The following is a 19,652-nucleotide window of genomic DNA, read 5'->3' on the forward strand; positions in this document are numbered from 1 at the left end:
TATAAAATATAAAATTCTCGCGTCACAGTTTTCGTTGCCATACTCCTCCGAAACGGCTTGACCGATTCTCATGAAATTTTGCGAGCTTATTGAGTAGGTCTGAGAACCGGCCAACATCTATTTTTCATACCCCTAAGTGACAATATATTTTATTTAATTTACATGGCAAAACAATGTTTGCCGGGTCAGCTAGTATTTATATATATTTAATTAAACCTCATGAATTTCTGACCACATAATTATTTTGTATACACATACATATTATGGTCCCAAATCCGTTCTTGTATCATATTGTACCTACTGCATTATTATTAAAACGAATAATACATTTTAAACACAATCGATATAATAATCATATGCGTAAATAAAAAACGCGAGCTAGAAAACCGGTGGTATGGGTTTTTATTGAATTAGTCATAGTATTACGCAATGCGACATATTGCTCACATAATATTGATAGGAACTACATTCCACGTTCGTCAATCAAGCGAGATCAAAACTTCACTGTTCAGTTAATTTGAATAATTAATCATTTGAATTAACACCATAAATTAAAACAGTAGATATCGCAAAAAGAAATTGATAGATATTTGGTTAATTGATCACAATTAATAAATAGGTAAATACCGATACAAGTTTTTTAGCAATTTAGTCATTATCATATCATGTGACATTTTCAGCACCTTTTTATACATGACAGGCCATATTTTAAACACTCTTTAGTGAGTTAAACTCTTATAAATATTTCTACAATGATTTCTAAGCTGCAAAATAATTACTAGGTAATATGGGTTTACATTTCAATATAGAATCGGAAACGTTCCTCAATACATGAATACACCTTACACAGCTAGCATTTCTCTCGTACTGCATGCCATTTTATAGTATTCAATCCTCGAAGTGTGGTGTGGACGAGCGATCTGTGTCGAGTTTACAAAGTGGCCAAATACTCTGAAAGCAAACCGATCCGTTTACGTGAACTAATGGACGATGTGGACAACTGCAGTTCACGTTGACAAGGTTCTAAAAGATTTGCATAGGTTTTCGATAGTTGCTTAGGCTTTAAATAATTTGAACATAATTCAATATTTAGGGCCAGTTTCATACTTTGGATATGAGTGTGCTTGATAAAGTGATAGCAAATGTATGAAAACAGCTGATATTTCGGATTTTAAGCAATTTAATATTTATTCAGAAATGCTGAAATCGGGCCGTAGTCTTCTTTTATAGTGAGCAAATAACAATGTCCTAAGTTTCAGCTGAGTAAACAATTATATATTTAATGTTTGCTGCCATTACAATCTAGGATATAATACTGAAATACGATACAAAACTATTATTGATGGTTTTCAACATCATTCACTACTATAATTTGATTTGACTTATAAAAAAATCTTAAGATTCAAATATATTTTAATGCAAATAAAAATATAACGTAATTAGAGGGTAGTTGCTATTACAGTTTAGATCGATATGCATGCATCGATATGCATGTACACAATAATATAATATATAATCAAATAACACGTTTCTGAGATTTAAACTATTCTCATTTTTTACTTCCAGACTCCAGATAGGTGTTAAGTGTACGCGATATTAGATTGATAGTGCATTTGCATATTCGTGTTTCTAACACAGACTAACACTAGTATATTGCAAGGCCATTTGATAAATATAGACTTCAATAAATCTGTCAAAACATTTATTAGTGTCTTTATAGTCTCGTAATAAAATTTAGATTAGTACCGAAAATCTTTACTACTGTTCTTACGATTTTTTCTATGCATTTGCACCAGCCGAGAGCTTGTACGAATAAATTTACGTTACGGGTCGTCAAATTTTTTGTTCTTTATAATAAAAAAAGTGATATTTCGTTTTAATTATTTTGTTTAAGTATTTTAAGGTGAGATCTGGTTATTTGCATTTTTTAAACTACATTGTGTCCGTTTCATTTTTTGTTGTGGCAAAGTCTACATTTGAGCTAGCTCGTTTGGGTGCAGGATTATTACCAATTCTTTAAAACACTTTAGCTTATCAAGAATTAAAATACGCGTATACTAAAACATTAAAAAAACACCAGAAGTGGTAATAGCTCACAACTCATATAGGAGTTCCTGAAAGATCGTAAGCTGTCCTCATACCTGCTGTAATATTGCGCAATAAGTATGTACAATTGTTATGCACAGCAAATGGAACTGTATGATCTTAAATCGAAACTGTCAACAATATTGCATATTTTTGTTCCCATATTGTGCAATACATTATATTGCGCAATACTTTACATTGCGCAATACGCCTAATTTGCGCAATATTCAACAGGGAGCTTAACATGCTAAATATTTAAGTACAATATTAGAATAGATTTTATCTCCATGAAGAAAAAAACATCGTGAAAGCTAATTTTTTTTATTATACTTCTGCCCACACACATATGTGAAAAACAAGCTACAACTATAAATATCAAACCTACAAAGGTGTAAACAACACTAAGCTGATATTCAATTTTGAACTTTATTTTATGCCAGGAAATACCAATATCAATATTGCTCTAAATAAACCAATCGGTTATCTTAATGACGGAAACATGATTTAACGAGATGTTAAAATAGTTTAAGCTATACGGAAAATTTATAATTAATGGTCTCTTAATCATTTTTTTTTACTAATTAATAGGAAAATAGGCGTAATTAATTAATCCGGTAGATTACTTGAATAGAATTTAATTATTGCTGAGTAACTGTGTAAGTATCATACACAGAATAAATGAAAATCTAAATCAATATTACTCTTTTCAATTCTATCCCAAAGGGGATAAAATAGGGGATGAAAATTCTGTCCTAAGTACAATCTTAGTAATATTTTTTTTTATATACTATGATCAAAACTGTCCGTAAGTAAGGTTAATTGTCATATTATTACAACTACTAACAACGCATTATCTTCTTTCTCGGTCATTGACCTAACTCATTGAAGCAATACCTAAAAATAAGCTATTTTGCATATTTTTTATACCAAAAAATACTATTAGCCAATACGTATTGAATTCTAAAAAAAATATGTTATAATTTAATAGCATTCTATTTTTATGGCCAAAAGAAACTCCAAGTTTAAGTAAAAAGTTTACAGCATCACTCGATAGATGGCGTTGTGCCTTAAGTCTGAATCGCGCTATGGTTTCGTTACCAAACAAGGTATAAATACTCGTAGCGCCACAGCGTGAACAGGAAATTCTCAGTAAAATAGTTTTTTGGAAAATCTCGTCAGCGTTACAGCTGTTGGGGTTTTATTTGAACTCATACAACCTCAACTGAAACGCGATGGAGAGCTGAGCAGTGTGGACTGAACTACATAAAAATCTCTACTACTTTCATGCGAAGTATATAATGTCTCTTTAATAATAAGTAAGGTTTAATTAGAGAAAACTAAAATTACACGATAAGAAACAAAAGTATTTAACTGCGCGTCGAATAGTGTTCTTATAAAAAACTTATGTCAACGATAGAGTATCAACAATCAAAATTTATTGTTGCAGTTTATAAAAACATAGAAAGAAAAAACCACCAGCACACTGAAACAGTATGCATTCATTGATATAAGAAGTTAACTTTACCATTCTATACAAAATGTTAGCGGTCAGATAAAATAACTCAATCAAAACATTATATTACTTAACACAATGCTAATTCGGAAGATTAAGATAAACAGATTGTGAGATTTAAATGACAAAACAAAAATTAATTCTTATCATATCGCGTAGTAACCTACTCTCTTTAGAAACACTTTTATGGCATGCTAATCAGCACTTTCGTTTTTTACATAATTTTCCACAAAACAAACTAATGGAAACTACCGATGTTTATTTGGTTCACCGTTTTTGTAATGACGGCCTTCGTTTCGTACCTTGAAGAATTTATTGCTGGCTATATTGTTTATAAATATTTATTTGATAAGTGTTTGCTTCTATGGGAATAAACTTGCAATTTAAACGGCCAAAAGTGTTACAAAGCAATGTAAAAGAGAACGTAATTCTTTGTACGATTGAATTGTTAATTTATAGCATGACGATTACTGTGAGTTCAAAACATTTTGTATGATAACACACTGCTCTGTTATTCAGGCTACAGACCTTTCCAAGCTGTAGGACATCTGTAGAAACGGGTAGATTTATTTATTTTCATTGAACATTGAACTTTGTGATCGTTTTTTAATCCTGGATATTACTATGGTACATAAATGTTTATATTTCTATTGCAAAGCCATTTCGATGCGCGATCAGACTCTACAAAGATAGAGTCTAACACAATTTCTAATGGTGACGAAATGTTATATTTTCTAGTTACTATGAATAGAAGAAAAGGTATACTACTAGGTAATAAAACGTAGTAATTCATTTCAGCAATAAAAACGCCTAATTCATATAAAGATTCTATTTACTTTATGATACGAAATTTTTCTAATCAGTTTTAGACACGTTTTAGAAGGAAAATACTACAATATTGTTTTATTTTTCCTTGTTCTAAATTAGTAGCAATATACTATTTCTGGAATACGAAACAAGATTATCAATGAGTTATTTTTAATTGCGTTGTTATTATCTTTTAATTTGGCTGATAATTTTTAGGCTACTTTAAACTACATACGTATGCACTATGTACGTATATAAAATTTTACGTAACGTAGTTATCAACATTTCATTCAGTAATTCAAACAAAATATCCAAATTTAAATATAGCTATTAAATATAGATAATAAGTTGATAATAAAAGAATTGGTCAGTTTTGAAATGCTATAGATTTTTTTGCATCGTGATCAGCACCCACAGTGTTGAATAGAAACTAATTTAAGCATATGGTTTGCTAGACGTTAAACATAGCAAGTGCTTAGCGCCCCTAGGATATACTAAAGGTAATAAGGAAGCAATGCATTTTGTAGACGAAAAACAGCAATAGAAATCCATGCCCCCAACATACACCAGAGGAACTATTATTGGGTGAACACTAACATAGGAATAGTATCGAATATATAGTATCGAAATTTACTTATAAATACATGTTGCTAATGTAGTATTTCAAGAAGGGAAATACTCCTATGCATTTAGAACATCTTCAGTGCATAGCAAATTTCTCTTATTTTCGTAGTACTCTCTTTATCTGTATTTTCTCTCCTCATAAGAGCTGCGTAATTAAGAAGCATGTTTTGAACAACGGGTTTATACTTTATTCCTAGAATTAGGTAGAGATAATTGTGTTTTTGTTTGTCTACCTGCTTACTTGTTTTCCGCACAGTACATTTTCTGCAGTCTTCCAGAATATTCTGTTGATTCTTTAAGGACCCACTACCATGTTAGAGTCTTGTTAACTATACAGTGTAATCTCAATAGCAGCTATAAAATACCAATTATCTCAAATAGTTACTATAATCTCATCAGGCTACCATTCTTAGTTCGTAGACTACCTACCGCTTTAACTTTAGTTCTAAAGTCTTGACCAAAACCAACATTTTCTGGCCAAAATACCAAAACTAGAATTTTTAAGATTTTTTTTTTACCGAAAATGACTGTCCCTGTCCAGAAATTTGCTTTGATCAGTTATCTGGTTACCATAGTACAAGCTCTGCTTAGTTTGGAATGAGATGATCGTGTGTGAGTTGTCCAAAGATAATAATATATGTATATGTATATTATTGTATATACGTATATTTATATTACATCACGTTTCACTAACAATGGATTAAACAACAGAAATAATTCACGTGTCTCATCAACGTTACGTGCACTTATCTCGATCATAAAGACCGAAAACCGTACGTTATTTTAAGATTTCGTATATTTGTTTTTCTTTAATTGAAGTAGTGTTTATGGCGGAAAGGAAAGTTCTGTATACAAGTAGAACTGTTTATCAGGCACTTGTGTTTGCGCTGACAACACGAATGTCGTTGGGGGCACTGCCATTAAGTTTTATTACTTTTATTGCACCGTTTCCGGTGGACTGATAGGTGATACGTGCTAAAGACTGGAAGCTGAATTTTGGCTCAAGCATACGACTTTTCGTTATGGGATCTAGTTTATTGCCTGGAATTTTCGGAAGAGTTGATGTTCCTGGATCGCTTGCGTGTTAAATGTTTCGAGAACGGTTCTGTGAAATTTCTCGGATTGTCTTGTTGCTTTTATTCGTTCCAGTAGATATGTAATTTGGATCCAATGCGCAGGTAGAAAAAACAAGTTAAGTTTGTGTTTGTTTGGATACTTGATGTTAATTAAGTTAATAGTTTTTAATCTTGGGCTAAACACGATAGTACCTAAGAATCAGAACAATCAATCACACTAATGGTCAATTTTAGACTACATTGGGCAGGCTCAACAATGATATTCAGATCCAATTTGCGATGATATAGTACAAAGTGTTGTTACAGTAATTGGATAAACCATTGTTTTGCGATTCAGATAATGAGACGAAACTTTCCTCGGGTGACATAACATTAAACAAACATACATACAAAGATAAAGAGCACATTTACAATATTTTTAACTCATATAACAATGACGTGATCATAATTCATGCTTTCGTGAGGGTTAGCGCAGATGGTTAGAGTAAGGACAAAACCACCAGTCCGAATTCAACTTTAATACCTTCCTTATAAAAGTGAAATTGGAATATCAATGTAAAAATATAGTCACTATAAGCCTTCCACGTGTGATCATATTTTGCTAAAGCAATTTCAACCTTACATTTTACCAGATAAAGTAGTTTGTTCAATTGCCATCTGTTTGCGGCAACCCTAAGCGGGAGATTCCTTGTATCATAGTATTTGCCCGCGGTAAACAGGTGTGCTCTCGGTACAAAAAATTGAAATGAATGTTGATAGGTGTCTTTATGCCGTAAGGCCAGTACCGACTGATGACGAATGCTTTTTTGTTGAGTAGAAGTCAGAATGTATCAGTGAAGGATTAAGACTTAGGTTAATGAACGAAGCCCATAGCTAATTGGTAAGTAATCTGTCAGTTAGTTAAGCAACCTTTGACGCGTGCTTCGGAGGGCACGTAAAAAGTCTGTCGCGGTTAATGTCTTCTGAGTCAACAGTTGTTAAGCTATGTCAAAGGCATTTCGGGCGGCTTGAACAACTTTGATGCTAGGTTGACCACTAACCATACGACAAACAATCAAACAACAACAATGAACGAAGATCTTGTGTTCCAATACAATATAAAAATTTCTTTTGTATTTAATCAAAATAAGGAATCGGAACAATTAAGTTCATGAGACGGGGTGAATGAAAAACAAGTAGGAGTCAGACGGTTAGGCGGACTGATCAAAAGATAAAATGCAATGACAGATAATTATAGCACGATCGATAACATGGTTGAAATAAGATATCAATCTAGTAATGTAAGCGATGCCGTAAATGTAAACAAAGCAAAAAAAGCAACAAAACAAGGAAGTAAACACCAACATATTGTTTAATGTAAATGAGAGAGAACAACATCTATAATCTATACTAATATTATAAAGCTGAAGAGTTTGTTTGTTTGAACGCGCTAATCTCAGGAACTACTAGTCCGATTTGAAAAATTATTTCAGTGTTAGATAGCCCATTTATCGAGGAAGGCTTTAGGCAATATAGCATCACGCTACGGTCATTAGGAGCGGAGTAGCAACGAAAAATGTGACAAAAACGGGGAAAACTATGACCCATTCTCTCTTATGTGACGCAAGCGAAGTTGCGCGGGTCAGCTAGTAATAGTATAATACGAAAGTTTACATGTTTGGATTTAGTCAGATGCTTGTAAGTCAATCACGTCATCAAAAACTACTAAATAGATTTTGATGAACTTTTGAAGTAATTTTAAGCTAGCTATTGCTTCAATGTAATTGTTATTAAAATTAGGTAGGGATATAAGCCTCTCAAGTTGAAGTTTTTTAGACCTTATAAATGATCTTTTCGACCTTATAAAAAAACCGGTAATAAAAATATTGCATGGTGACACGGAGTATTTTGGGAATTTTTCTATTAAAATAAATATTATCAGATATCAAGGCCTTATTAAAAAAAAAATGTTTAATGATTCAGAATTTTAAGCTTAATCAAAATTCGAGTAAAGTACTTAACCATGAGTAGACATTTAAACATTATGATAATTTTCTATATATAACTATAGTATTCATTCTCATTATAAACTGGTATAACTGACCAGTAGAAACATAATACATTGCTTAAGTTTTTTAGTACGCACGTACTAATGAACTATTAATTTGGTTAATAAAAAAAGCTCGTTAGATTTTACTTTATGTCCGGGGTCATTAGATTACTGCGAGTTAGTCTTGCGTAAGATTATATTAAATTAATAAATAAAAATAATGATTTGGTATGTCATATGAAAAAAATGTTAGTGACGTTGATCGAAGGAACGAAAACATGACTGGGTTGAATTTGATTACCGGGTAGGTAGGGTCCAATCCATGTTGGCAGCGCCCCTACCGGATATTTTCAGAAACTACTACAATTCTAATAAAAGTATTGTTTTTGAACGACTGGTTCGGTTATAAAACGATCAAAACTGAATTTTAATATTTTTTTGTACCATTTGTATTTTTTTACTATGGTAATAATAAATCCAAAGTCTAATAAAATATTTTTCAATTTAATTAGTTTCGTATAGGTACACTTATTAGTAGAATTCATTACTTTCTCCTTAACCCTTTAATTAAAGAAGATAAACTCTGCATACTTTCTCGATCCAAATTGATTGACATACCTTACATAATTTTCTAATTTGACGACCTCCGTGGAGCAGTGGTTTAGGCTCAGGTACCATTGCGTCGGGAGGTCGGTTAGGTTCGATTCCCATATAATTATTTGTACGATCCACAAATAATTGTTTCGGGTCTGGTTATACTTCGTGTCCGTTTTTGTATACACAAGAGCAATTATTAGTGCGGGAGTACTTTTTATAACAAAAGAAAAAAATCGAATAAGGGCAACTGGATCATACAAGCATTCCACACACCTTTTTTCTTAGAGATTGACGGGCATTTGTACGGGCTATTTGCATAACGGTGTAAGTATCATTTGAGGATCAAATAATAGCTATCAACAGAGTTTATTGACACGACTTACCGGTTCGAGAATAACTGGTCTATTAGTTTAACCCGGCTAGGTTTGATTGAATTCATAATTGTTAATATTGCGTAATAGGTTGAAAATGTTCTAGATTAATGTTTACTAGTTTTAGCTGGCGGCTTTGCTCACGTGGTAATTTTTCAGGAAAATTGTCTTTTTATGAAAAACGAGTACCATTCCAGTTCAGCGAAAATCTATGTTGTTAGAATGAAAGTGCGGCTGTCTATTAAATATTTTGGTGTTAGGAAAAATACTTATTATCGAAATCGTACTCTTTTTTACAACTATTTCCTTTTAGTTTGTCGTGATAGTAATCTAGCATTAAATAAAATAATTTTCTACGGCTACATATGGGCGTTAGACTAAAATATCCTGAGATGTCGTTCACAAACGTACCGTTCTATGCTTTTTGTTTTTCATTCAATTTATTAAGGTGATAGACGTGTAAGAGTACAATTTCAAAAAAAAAGTACTATTTTGTATGAAACAAAAAATACACAGTGATTGAACAACTACTTCAGAGTTAATAATACAGTAGTAATTTGACTTTTTTCATTGATAAAAAAGAGCATACATAAATTGGACGCAGACAGACGGGAAATGATGACTCAATAATTGTGTTGCCCTTAGGTACCTCACACTTCTCACATATATTTACAGTTACTATTACAGCTGCTTGTAATTCCGTAGTATACTCTATTCGTCTGTCACAAGTCCCGCCCACGCTGACTCCAAGACCATTAAGTTAATCTCCCCACGCCCTTTCAGCTTCCACTTTTTATTTTTAGATAACTCAGCCGTCACAAGAATGCTGTCAAGTAGGTTCTTTTAGAATAACCAGAATTATGTAACACTTTTTTAAAACCAGTTCCAATTGACGTTGAACTTGTAGATAATGAATAATTATGCAACTGGTGTTTTTTTAAGCTATTTTTATTATTTTTTGTCAATTTAGCGTCTGACTTCCGAAACTAGACTGGTAGTAAAATTTAAAGCAGATTTTTTTATATAGCACAGACGTTGGACATACCTGGTTTAAAAATTTTGACGGTTTTTGTGGCGCAATAGTATTTTTTTATGCTAGTATTATTATACCAAGCACATTCTACAACTTTTATGCAGGTGATAAATCGAATACAGTGCAGAAGAATAGTAGACAGTTCTGACATTAAACAAATATTTAGAGTGAGACATACAAAGAGCTGCTTCTGCAACTATAATGTGGTTTCTTTTAGTACGTTTGTAAAATCTGCATGACGAGACGAGATTTTTTTCTTAATGTAGGAGTTGTTTTCCAAAAAGTTTGTAAATTACAAACCCCCTATTTCTTAGGTACATTTAGTGGCAGTTTATCTATTCAATAGCGTTAAAAGTCACACAAAAAAAAAACCGCTATTGAATATATAAACTACCGCTAAATGTACTCAGAAACCGGGGGTAAATGAGGCCAATCGCCAATAGGTTGATCGAGACAAGAAACACTATGAAACCTACCTCACTAGTCTTATATATCGCTCCTTGAATACAAAAGGGCCACAAATCTAAATCTATAAATTTTACAGGAGAGCCAAAACAAATTTTTGAAACTGTTTTTTTATAACATTTCATATATTTATTTATTAAATATAAGATGTTAATATATCATTAGATGCGTATTTTTTAGCTCTATCTATCTACAAAATAAACTTTGTAATAGCTGTTACCTATTAAGAGAAAAAAGCATATAAGTCCCTTTTGCATTCAAAATTTGAACCAATATTATGAGAAATATGTCAAAAATTAAACACAGTTTTACAAATAAAAATGGTTAATTGTACTTTTTTGGTAAAAAAACCGTATCAAAAAGTTAAATAATAATTACTAAGTAAAACCATAACTGAATAGACCAGGGAAACATTGTATTAAACAATCTAAATGAAAAAATCTTAACTTTTTATTAAGTAAGTAAAATTATTGAGATCAACTTTGTGCGTAACTTTCATTATTTAGTAAAATTAAACATCAATCATCATCATCAATCAATGGGTAACGTGACGAGTAGACTGAGTGCAGCAGGAGTATTAAAGAAATAAGATAATAGAAAAGGTTTTTGAGTTTTATAAGCCTTTATATTTAGCATTCGTGGATTATTCCAAAGCTTTTGACAGCATTACTCATTCCGCCATAGAATCATCACTCACTCAAACAGTTAACAAACCATTGTTTTGTAGATGACATAGTCCTCTTCTCTTTTTCGGCATCGGAACTCGAATCAATGCTCAAAGATCTGAGCACGGCAAACCTTCAGATTGGACTGAGTAAGAACCGTACAAAAACCCAGGTTGTGACCAACAACACAAAACGTAGGGTCGAGGTAGACGGGCACGTCATAGACTATGTCGACGAGTACACTTGCTAGGGCCAGATAACCTCTTTTAACAACCGACGGGACAAAGAGTTGGACAAACGTGTCACAAGTGCCTGAAAGAGATCCTGGTCCAGGAAAGAGCTAATGAAGGGTAACCTTCCACTGTCACTGAAGCGAAAGCTCGTCGACATGTTTATACCTACTACGCTGCCTAAACATGGTCCCTTACGGAAAACCAGAAAGAGCCAGAGAGCGATGGAGCATAGTATTATTATGCATCAAAAGAACAGATCACGTCCGAAATTCTATACTGCGCTCCCAAACTCGCATAGCCGATGTAAGGGAGAAGACCGCCTGGCTGAAATGGAACTGAGCCAGCCACATCCATACTAATATTATAAAGCTGAAGAGTTTGTTTGTTTGAACGCGCTAATCTCAGAAACTACTGGTCCGATTTGAAAAATTATTTCAGTGTTTGATAGCCCATTTATTGAGGAAGGCTATAGGCTATATATCATCACGCTACGACCAATAGGAGCAGAGTACCAGTAAAAAATGTTACAAGAACGGGGAAAATATGACTCTTACGTGACGTAAGCGAAGTTGCGCGGGTCAGCTAGTTATCCATATGCATTCGGAAAGGTGGACCCGCATATCTACCAACTGGATGTCAGAAGATGGTCATAGCAGACGCGGGAGACTTAAATGGAGATGGCGGGATGACCTAGACGCATTTGAAAAGGACTGGTCGGATCTTGCCCCTGAAAGAGGAATTTGAAAGGAAAGGGTGCCTCTTTACTTTGCCTGCATCAAAATGTATTATTTTATTTTTAAAATTGTAACGAAAACTAAAATTATTATCATACCAAACGGTAATATTTCTGGCCTTCCCATTCTAGCACGCTAAAAATGATTATTTATTCCACAATAATTTAATGCAAAAGGGACGTATTTCAAAATATGCTACTGTTATATTACAAAATATAATAACAAATACTAGTGTTTGAATGCAAAACGGTCGTTTTCAGAAATATGGCACTTTTGTATTACAAAATATGGTAACAAATACTATAATTAGAATGCAAAAAGGACGTTTTCCAAAATATGGCAGTTTTGTATTGTAAAATATAATCACATTAACTTGAAATTTTGCACCCAACACAGACATATTTTGGATTGTGGCACTTTTTCATGCAACTGACGAGCATTTGCGTTGAATCTCCGGGCGCAACTCGCAAAGTGGCTGTTTTGCACTGACATTACCTGTCAAAGTGAGCTAATGCAAAAAGGGCAGTAAGTCAGTGCAGCCATAATATAAGCAAAAATGATGGGGGTTTTTTTTTTACTATAAAATATAGTTGGTTCAGGTGTCATTTTTGCAATAAAACGATTTTCATTTTTTTTTGAGTTGTGGCCCTTTTGCATTGAAGGAGCGATATGTTAGTTGAAGATGTGGTACAGTCATAATAATATGCTTACGGTCACACGACCGATTAATAATCGATACCTGACTGGAATAATTTCTATTGGAGCCACGCTAAAGGAAGACCGTCCAATTCCCTTTCCGCATTATCCAGCCGCGCAATTAGGATTGTATCCGGTGAATGCCTTGAGGTGTACATTTGGTTTACATACATTTATAATATCATTAATTCCTTTGAGAATTGAGAGAGTACGGATCGCCACTTACTATGTCATGTACGTTTTTTATTCTTTGTATGATTTTGGTGGTCATGACGGAATCGATTTTTTTTTATTTTAAATCTTTACCTATCGTTCTATGAATTTGGGCCTACTACAGGTCAATAACCGGGGCAATAATAATTTATCTTGAATATACCATGGTTCGGACCTAATAAGTAAACCATAGTTTGGGTCTATATTTAAACGGGGGCATTACTTTTATTGTGTTGTACATGATAATATCAATAAAAACATTAGGGCAAGTGAATTTAAATAAAAGGTTATAAATAAATTTATTGGCTTAAAAAAAATGTAGACACTGCTCTCAGTCGTCGAGACAGTACCTGTAACAAAGATAAAAAAGGAAATCAGTAAGAAGTACTCATTGCAAAAAGAATTTCAACATCTTGAAGATTATTGTTAATTTAAAATATAAAAATACACTAGGGTTTCCTTTATGTTTAATCAACCCGAATTTGTAATCAGTACCACGAAAAAATGGAATGATTACAGTGTAGAAAATCAAAGAACACTGTTTTTTTTAAAATAATCAATACAAAACAATATTTATAATCGTTATTTTCGAATATCTCTGCTTAGGGCCTATGATTGTTGCATTATTCGGTATGCATATGCTTGCAGCTTAAGAGCAAAAGTCCTAAATGTTCATTGGCTATTTAATTGCCTTCTCACAATAAAAAAAACAACTTAAGTAAAATTATACTGCAAATGTATTTATATATCATGAAATAATATTTTGTGAATGTCAAAAAAGTCACTTCCACCTCTATGAATATATTTAACCAACTAACTACATAAAAGCAAATTAAAAGTAATACTTTTCAATTCCAACACGAACGGAAAATTCAATTAAAAATTGTTCACAGAGCAATTGTTTTATAAAATTGTAGATTTCGGCCACCTATTGTTGTGCCACACAAAGAGGAAAGGCTTTGTTTAACGAAACCACAAAAAATACAGTCTACAGAGTCCCTAAATGTATAATTATGTATACTAGACGCAAATTATAGAACTCGCTTATATTATTTGAACAATAAAGACTTTTATGAACGAGACTACTCTATAATTCTTCCCCTGCTGATATCTGGAAGTTCCTTGGGACTCTAGGTATCGGCAAACACCGTAGTAACGATCTACAGTGCACGGTTGGTTTGGATGACATCAATACCCACTTCACTTCCTCTGTACCTTTGGATCACCAAACCAAATGCAACACCGTTCGTGCCTTGATGAATTTACCTCGACTCAATTTCGAATCCTTTTATTTTGCTCCAGTTACACCGGAAGATATTAAGAAGATTATCCTGTCAATTAAGTCCAATGCAGTGGGCGCCGATGGCGTTAGTCGTCATATGGTCGTCTCTGTCTTGGATCATCTGCTCCCCGCCATTTCCCATATCATAAATTTCTCCCTTACCTCTGGTACTTTTCCTTCTCTGTGGCGCAAAGCCTACATTATACCGTTACCAAAAATTCCTAATCCCTCAAGTCCAGCTCACTTCCGCCCCATATCGATTCTCCCTTTCCTCTCCAAAGTGCTTGAGGCCTGTGTACACAAGCAACTAACACAGTTTGTGCTTAATAACAACCTCCTTGACCCACTTCAATCTGGGTTCAGACCAGGTCATAGCACTACTTCCGCCCTCCTAAAAGTGACTGGCGATATTAGGGCAGGCATGGAGGATACTAAAGTCACCGTGGTGGCTTTGGTTGATTTCTCGAACGCCTTTAATACCATCAGTCATGATATCCTTCTCGCCATCCTTTCCCATCTTAACATATCTTCCGGTGCGCTGGATTGGTTTTCCTCGTATCTTCAAGGACGCCAACAGTCGGTTCACATCGGTGAATCTTCATCGAGCTGGCGTGAACTCGACACTGGCGTCCCACAGGGCGGCCTCCTCTCTCCACTATTGTTTTCAATTTTCATTAATCTTGTGACTAAAAACCTTCAGGGAGCGTATCATCTGTATGCGGACGACTTGCAACTCTACTCGCAAGGAACAGTGGATTCGATAGCCTCAGTTGTCGCCACGTTAAATAACGACCTCGAGCATGTCAAGTGTTGGTCGATTAAATTCGGCTTGGCTGTTAATCCTACCAAATGCCAGGCTATAGTTGTAGGAAGTAATCGTAGCATTAGTAGGTTAGATCATATGCAGGTACCACCAGTTGTATTTAATGGCTCTACCATAGAACTGACCCCTACCGTAAAAGATCTTGGCCTGTACTTGGACTCAACTTTAAGCTGGAGAGCCCAAGTTTCTAATGTTTGTAAAAGGGTCACTGGCATACTGAGGGCTCTTTATCGTCTTAAGAACTTTTTACCTTCTAGGACTAAAGCTATGCTTGTGCAGACCTTAATCTTCCCTCTGATCGACTATGGTGATGTGTGTTACTTTGACCTGAATGCAGATCTCCTCAACAAACTAGACCGTCTTCTTAACAACTGCATTCGATTCATCTTCAACCTTCGCAAGTATGATCATATATCTACTTATCGCTCCCAACTTAGGTGGCTGCCTATTCGTGAGCGTCGTCACTTACGTGCACTCACGACTCTCTTCTCTTTTCTCTCTTCTTCTACTCCCCCAGCCTACCTAACTCCCTACTTTCAATATCTGTGCGACAATCACAACCGTAACCTCCGTTCCTCAAACAATCTTCTTCTTCTATGTCCATCTCACACTTCTGGATTTGTCAACTCTTCCTTTCATGTCCAATCGGTTTTATTATGGAATGCGCTCCCTCTTGAAATCAGGATGTCCACTAACCGTCATACGTTTAAGAGCAAAGTGCGGAATCTCTTGTTAAAACAAGTAGCAGAATCGACACACTCGTCTTAGTTTTTATTTATGTATATTTATTATTCATAATATATATATTGTATAATTCAGTATATAGTATATTTTATTATTTATTTATGTATATGGGTATATGTATTTAATATTTCTTATTTGTTAATCATTATGTATGTATAAACCTATCTATATTTAAGTACACGTACATACATGACCTTATTTTTATTTATTGGTAAACCTGGTTCTTAACGTCCTTTATATTTATTTTTTTAAACACCTACTTCTTTCAATCTCTGCATCACCCTAAGGTAGACTGGTAGATAATGCCTTTGGCATTAAGTCCGCCTATATACACATGTATATGAAGTTTAAAATAAATAAATAAAAATAAATAAATAAATAATTTGATCCTCGAAATTCAGCACGACCATTGTCCAAAAACATAAGGAGATGACTCTTTTTTCTGTTCTCATATGAACACTGATTTAATAGTCGATGGCGATGAAGAAGGTCATGGTCGGGGCCATCGTTGGTCGGGGTTGGATAGTCAGAAGCAACGAGCAACCACGATGTTTGGAAGTTTATGAAGGAAAAATAGGGACATGGGATATGGTTTTATATTTTTCAGTTTATTTTAAAGTAAATAAGCATCTACGAACATTTATTTTAATACTCAAAAATTATTTTCCTTTACTAAAGCTCAAAGCGTAACAGTAAAAGCAAGCCAATATTATCAAAGGAAGCTGTACAACACTCTTTCTTTTCACTTAATATTCCACTAAAAGAGCTGGTTATATTAAACTGTTAAAGGCGAATATTTAAGGTAAATATCAAAGAGAAACAAGCAAATATTTTACACGAAAAGTGAATATTTTTTTCGCGGTAAAGCTTTGCCTTTGACAGTGTGTACTTGTATTGCGAATGTTGCGACACACGGCTCCATATAAATATTACTTGTGAACGGAACACGGTTCAAAGAATTTCGCTTTTGAGGACGACTCGAGTATTACTGTAATGAAAGGAGTATTAAGGCTTTCACGATAGTTTCATTTGAGATCATGTATACTTTTCCTGAAAAGTGTACCTTTTAATATTAAGGCCAATTCTCAGTATTTTTAACCCTTTGCGTGCTGAAGTACTTACTACGGAATGCTTTAGCTAAGCAACTCTTTAAAGGATTAATTAATTTTATTATTTTAGGGTTAATTAATTTTAAACTAGTGTGTTTCCGAACCAATGCACGAAGTTTTTTTTACAAAGTGTTTAAAATAGTATAGTAGTCATACAACGGTCGGCGGAAAAATACAAAATACAGAATTGAGAACATCAGTGTCCCGCAGGTTTATGCAGCTAACGGTGACCTGTATAGCAGCTACTTCATTTTGATAATAATAATTTAAATCATCGGTAAATCGTGCACGCTAATACTATACTTTGTTGATGGACTATAGCGACTGACAAAAAAGACTTATCATTAAAGTAATAAGCACTTATCTAAGTCAATGATAACTAACCGCACGAAAAGAGAAACAAAAGAATCCCGCAATCACGTTTCCAACCGCTTGATCATTCAGTCTATTTACTCAGTAGTCGAGATTAAATACTTTATTATACAGGATAACACTAAGTACTATTTATATTATAAATAACGTTTATTTCAGGTATTTCCCATTGCATTTGCATGAGAAAGTAAACAGTTTTATTGTACGTATTATATCATAATAGCTTGTTATTTAATGGGATTTAGATTAGGGTATTAATGACTAAAGCGATTTGTACTAATTGAATTGGTGATTGTAATTGTATCGATTATGTTCTAGATATTACTCGACCACGGTCGTTTATTTTCTTTTTGTTTTGGTGAAGTATTAAGTCAATCTCCACTTTCCTCAACTGCGGTGTTCCTTTTTGTAGTAGAGCATTCCTTCTTTCGTTTACGCCCGTTACTGTCATTCCTGGGTTGTTCTGCCTGTTTGTAGCCACACACTATTTGAGCATATCATGTCACTGACCCACTGCCTTAAGCCTTTATTCATTATAGTTTTTCGATAGTTATTTATAGAGCTTCCAGAAGGACTGCAATTGAAGCTTGTTGTCGATACATCATAATGAAATTCCTATAAAACTTTCCGAATGCAAAATGATCTTGAAATACTCAATTGAAATATTCGACGTATAATTTTCTTTTTACAAAAAAGTTATTCTTAGTTGTCAGAATAGGCCTTTTACGGTTATCAAGAATTTCAACGTATCCGTCACGCTCATCCGTATTATTTTAATTCCTTTTTTATCATCGTAATCGCAGGGTTAATTGGTAGAATCACGTGCCATATATCAAACAAACGAATTAATTTTATTGCTCTTAATTTTTACAACAAAATTACTGACGCGATAACCTCTGGGAGAGTACCAACAGATATTCCGGATAGTAAAGTTAATAAACAAATAAAGATTTTTGTTACTTTTTCTCAGAACACGTAGAAGAGGCATGAGATGGCGTAATTTGGTGAAAAGCAAATTGTATTTTTTTATAATAGTTATTGATAATAATGGTTAAGGGTCAGCTCTAGTTATAAGATTAGGCTGGCTAAAGTTCATCACGCTGAGCAAGTGTGGCTACATAATAATTTATAGAAAGTTATTTGTTGAGAAATCTATTAAACCGTCTGTAGTCCACCTCGCTGGCCAAAGTTCATATTAATTGACTGGTAACATAAACCTGATAAAAAATATTACTATTTTAATTCGACAAAAATATCAATCAATAAAAATCTTTAATATTTGGGTCGTTTTCCAGAAAACCTACATCACTGATGTAAATAAAAAAGGTTAAGGACTCGTCATAATTTTATAGCTCACTTATCATAAAAAAAAAACTATGTCAGTAGCGCAATTCTCTACAGTCGGTACTGTCGAGTATCGAGAGTTTGACATTTAAAATGTGTGGAGGAACGAGTTGCTATGTTCCTCCAACACAAAGGAAGGATCCTCCGACAAGGCGAGGTGATCATGCTTGGTGGCACTAATAATTACAAATGTTCTGCCAAAATAGTTCTTACGGAGCTCGGTAGAGGCGCTAAACAGATTTTAGTGTCATAAATCTCGATAGCTAGCCGGCATTCGATAGTAGTAGCAGAGAATTGAGCTACAGTACCTCGATTCTCTACCACTATCGATTTACGACAACCGGCTAGCTATCGAAATTTTGACATTTTGAATGAACTGCAAAATTTTTCCTACGACACCCGTCATAGGCGCTGATCAGATTTTCATACAAAATTTCTCGATGGCAGTTTAGTCGATAGTAGTAGAGAATTGAGCTACAGTGCCTCGATTCTCTACTACTATCGACTACCGACAACCGAACTGTCATCGAAAAATTTTGTATGAAAATCTGATCAGCACCTCTGGCGGGTGTCGTAGGAAACATTTTGGCAGTACATTATAAATGTAAAATTTCGATAGCTAGCCGGTTGTCGGTAGTATATAGTGGTACAGAATCGAGGTACAGATTGTAGTTGATATTCAAACAAATTGTCATTATCATCTGTTTGTAAACATGCTTGTTTTAAACTATTAATTTTATAGGCACACGCCAACATCGACCATGAACTAAATCAGAACAGAATTTAATACTAATTAGTGACTTTACATAAGTTTGTTTACGTTTTGTTTTCAAGGAA

Source organism: Anticarsia gemmatalis, chromosome 1 (genome assembly GCF_050436995.1).
Source record: "Anticarsia gemmatalis isolate Benzon Research Colony breed Stoneville strain chromosome 1, ilAntGemm2 primary, whole genome shotgun sequence".
Taxonomy (NCBI): Eukaryota; Metazoa; Arthropoda; class Insecta; order Lepidoptera; family Erebidae; genus Anticarsia; species Anticarsia gemmatalis.